The following is a 5,202-nucleotide window of genomic DNA, read 5'->3' as shown; positions in this document are numbered from 1 at the left end:
GAAGAAAAAGAAAAGGGAAAAAATGGATAAGTAACAAGATCTGAAAATAGAAATAAGAAGGATATGGGATATGCCAATGGAAATTGTACCCATAATCAAAGGAACACTAGGCACGATCCCAAGAATCTGAAAGATCTAGAGGCTGAAGTAGCTCCAGGACTCATGCAGAAGAGTGTGATCCTAGAAACGGCGCACATAGTAAGAAAAGTGATGGAGTCCTAAGGAGACAGGATGCAACCCGGAACCCCACACTATAAATACCACCCAGTCGAATTCGAGGAATGTGATAAATAATAATAATAATAATAATAATAATAATAATAATAATAATAATAATAATAATAATAATAATAATAATAATAATAATGTCATATACACTTTAATACATTTTCATCTTGGTTAAATAATTGATTTATGTTTTTCTTTTTTAATAAGTGAGATCTCATTTCTGCATTTTCCTTTACCTCATCTTACTTCTTCCTAATGAACACCATAATATTCTAAGGAAGCTTGATTTTCAAGTAAGTGGGCCCTTTGGTTGACTTGTTCCACATGAACAGGTTTCATCTTCACTTTTGAATAATAATAATAATAATAATTAATAAAATAATAATAATAATAATAATAATAATAATAATAATAATAATAATAATAATAATAATAGTGGAATGGACAAAGCTAGAACTCCGCAGCATAGACCAGACAACTAGGAGACATATGACAATACACAAAGCAAATACGGACAGACTATACATAACACGAAAGGATGGAGGGAGAGGACCACTCAGTATAGAGGACTGCGTCAACATCGAGAACAGAGCACTAGGGCAATATCTGAAAACCAGTGAAAACGAGTGGCTCACGAGTGCATGGGAAGAAGGACTGATAAAAGTAGACGAAGACCCAGAAATATACAGAGACAGGAGAATGACAAACAGAACAGAGGAATGGCACAACAAACCAATGCACGGACAATACATGAGACAGACTAAAGAACTAGCCACCAATGACACGTGGCAATGGCTACTGAAGGGAGAACTCAAGAAGGAAACTGAAGGAATGATAACAGCGGCACAAGATCAGGCCCTAAGAACCAGATATGTTCAAAGAACGATAGATGGAAATAACATCTATCCCATATGTAGGAAGTGCAATACGAAAAATGAAACCATAAACCACATAGCATGCGAATGTCCGGCACTTGCACAGAACCAGTACAAAAAGAGGCATGAATCAGTGGCAAAAGCCCTCCACTGGAGCCTGTGCAAGAAACATCAGCTACCTTGCAGTAATAAGTGGTACGAGCACCAACCTGAAGGAGTGATATAAAACGATCAGGCAAAGATCCTCTGGAACTATGGTATCAGAACAGATAGGGCGATACGTGCAAATAGACCAGACGTGACGTTGATTGACAAAATCAAGAAGAAAGTATCACTCATTGATGTTGCAATACCATGGGACACCAGAGTTGAAGAAAAAGAGAGGGAAAAAATGGATAAGTATCAAGACCTGAAAATAGAAATAAGAAGATATGGGATATGCCAGTGGAAATTGTACCCATAATCATAGAAACACTAGGCAAGACCCTGGGATCCCTGAAAAGGAATCTGGAAAAAAAATAGAGGCTGAAGTAGCTCCAGGATTCATGCAGAAGATTGTGATCCTAGAAACGGCGCACATAGTGAGAAAAGTGATGGATTCCTAAGGAGGTAGGATGCAACCCGTAACCCACTCTATAAATACCACCCAGTCGAGTTGGAGGACCGTGATAGAGGAAAAAAAATATATCATTAATAATAATAGTAATAAAATAAAAAAAGAACTTTATAAAATTAATGCAGCTGAAGCAGCAATAACTTTTAATAAATGTTTAAAAGAGGGTATACTTCCATCATACAATAATAATAATAATAATAATAATAATAATAATAATAATAATAATAATAATAATAATAATAATAATAATAATAATATAATAATAATAATAATAATAATAATAAGAATATAATAATAATAATAATAATAATAATAGTAATAATAATAATAATAATAACAATAATAATAATAATAATAATAATAATAATAATAATAATAATAATAATAATAATAATAATAATAATAATAATAATAATAATAATAATAATAATAATAATAATAATAATAATAATAATAATAAAATAGAGAAGAACCTTTATGAAATTAACGCAGCTGAGGCAGAAATTACTATTAATAAAACATGTTTAAAAGATGGTTTACTTCCAGCATACAACAACAACAACAACAACAACAACAACAACAACAACAACAATAATAATAATAAAAAATAATAATAATAATAATAAAAATAACTAATAATAATATAATAATAATAATAATAATAATAATAATAATAATAGTGTGCTTAGGAAGCAGACCCTCTCTCAAGCATACTTTATTAAAAGTATTGGCTACTTCAGCAGAGTTACACTTGTAGAGATTCTTCTCTATTTTACGAATAGCGGCTTTTTCCGTGCTACTTAAACAGGCCAGTAGAGCTCCTATAGAGGTCATGATCAAATACAGTGTGAAAATAGGTGTATATATTTGAATTTAACAGATAAACTATGATACCATAGACATCAAAGTCATTAACGATTTTCTCTCTCTCTCTCTCTCTCTCTCTCTCTCTCTCTCTCTCTCTCTCTCTCTCTCTCTCTCTCTTTCTTAAAGCGAGCTATTGTCTGGAGCTGCCAGACAGACGAAAGCTCGCTTTAAGAAAGAGAGAGAGAGAGAGAGGAGAGAGAGAGAGAGAGGAGAGAGAGAGAGAGAGAGAGGAAATCGTTAATGACTTTGAAGACTATGGTATCATAGTTTATCAGTAAAATTCAAATATATACACCTATTTTAACAGTGCATTTGATCATGACCTCTATGGGCGCTCTACTAGCCTGTTTAAGTAAGTAGCACGGAAAAAGCAGCTAATCGTAAAATAGAGAAGAATCTCTACAAGTGTAACGCTACCGAAGTAGCCATTACTTTTAATAAATAATAATAATAATAATAATAATAATAATAATAATAATAATAATAATAATAATAATAATAATAAGGATAGACTATAAGAAAGCCTTCGACATAGTATATCACACACATGGCTAATAGAGTGCCTGAAAATATATGGGGCAGAGGAAATGCGCAACTGGAATACAATACTTACAAGCTCTGGAATAAGACTAGCAGAGGTTAATATCAGGAGAGCAATCTTCCAGGGCAACTCAATGTTCTCACTACTCTTCGTAGTAGCTATGATTCCCATGACAAAAGTACTGCAGAAGATGGATGCTGGGTATCAACTTCAAGAAAAGAGGCAACAGAATTAACCATCTGATGTTCATGGACGACATCAAGCTGCATGGTAAGAGCATCAAGGAAATAGATACCCTAATCCAGACTGTAAGGATTGTATCTGGGGACATCAGGATGGAGTTTGGAATAGAAAAATGCGCCTTAGTCAACATACAAAAGGGCAAAGTAACAAGGAATGAAGGGAAAAAGCTACCAGATGGGAACAACATCAAACATAAGATGAGACGGTATACAAATACCTAGGAATAATGGAAGGAGGGAATGTAAAACATCGAGATGAATGACACGATCAGGAAAGAATATATGTAAAGACTCAAGACGATAATCGAGTCAAAACTCAACGCCGGAAATATGATAAAAGCCATAAACACATGGGCAGTGCCAGTAATCAGATACAGCTCAGGAATAGTGGAATGGATGAAGGCAGAACTTCGCAGCATAGACCAGAAAACGAGGAAACATGACAATACACAAAGCACTACACCCAAGAGCAAATACGGACAGACTATACATAACACGAATGGATGGAGGGAGAGGACTACTACGCATAGAGGACTGTGTCAACATCGAGAACAGAGCACTGGGGCAATATATGAAGACCAGTGAAAACGAGTTGCTCAAGAGTGCATGGGAAGAAGGGCTATTAAAAGTAGACGAAGACCCAGAAATATACAGAGACAGGAGAAAGACAAGCAGAACAAAGGACTGGCACAACAAGCCAATGCACGGACAATACATGAGCCAGACTAAAGAACTAGCCAGCGATGACACGTGGCAATGGCTACTGAGGGGAGAGCTCAAGAAAGAAACTGAAGGAATGATAACAGCGGCACAAGATCAGGCCCTAAGAACCAGATATGTTCAAAGAACGATAGACGGAAATAACATCTCTCCCATATGTAGGGAGTGCAATACGAAAAATGAAACCATAAACCACATAGCAAGCGAATGTCTGGCACTTGCACAGAACCAGTACAAAAAGAGGCATGATTCAGTAGCAAAAGACCTCCACTGGAACCTGTGCAAGAAACACCAGCTACCTTGCAGTAATAGGTGGTACGAACACCAACCTGAAGGAGTGATAGAAAACGATCAGGCAAAGATCCTCTGGGACTATGATATAAGAACAGATAGGGTGATACGTGCAAATAGACCAGACGTGACGTTGATTGACAAAATCAAGAAGAAAGTATCACTCATTAATGTCGCAATACCATGGGACACCAGAGTTTAAGAGAAAGAAAAAGAAAAAATAGATAAGTATCAAGACCTGAAAATAGAAATAAGAAGGATATGGATATGCCAGTGGAAATTGTACCTATAATCATAGGAACACAAGGCACGATCCCAAGATCCCTGAAAAGGAATCTGGAAAAACTAGAGGCTGAAGTAGCTCCAGGACTCATGCTGAAGAGTGTGATCCTAGAAACGGCGCACATAGTAAGAAAAGTGATGGACTCCTAAGGAGGCAGGATGCAACCCGGAACCCCACACTACAAATACCACCCAGTCGAATTAGAGGAGTGTGATAGAGCAAAAAAAAAAAAAAAAAAAATAATAATAATAATAATAATAATAATAATAATAATAATAATAATAATAATAATAATAATTTTGGTTTATCTGTATACGCAATTGCGACGAGTGTTCCCCTGTGACTATACGGATTTAGACCACCTATCCTGAAATATATGTTGATATCAGTCGATTCAACGTTAGAGATTTATGGCAACTCTCTAGAATCGGCAAATTTCTCCCGATCTCACTGAAATGGAACAATGAGATCTCGTCTTCAATATAGTTGCTCGATTTCATTTTCGACGAATAGGATTGTTAGTTCAAATATTAAATACG

The sequence above is a fragment of the Macrobrachium nipponense genome, chromosome 33 (genome assembly GCF_015104395.2).
Source record: "Macrobrachium nipponense isolate FS-2020 chromosome 33, ASM1510439v2, whole genome shotgun sequence".
In the NCBI taxonomy this organism is placed as follows: domain Eukaryota; kingdom Metazoa; phylum Arthropoda; class Malacostraca; order Decapoda; family Palaemonidae; genus Macrobrachium; species Macrobrachium nipponense.
Note: the sequence above shows the minus strand (reverse complement) of the source record.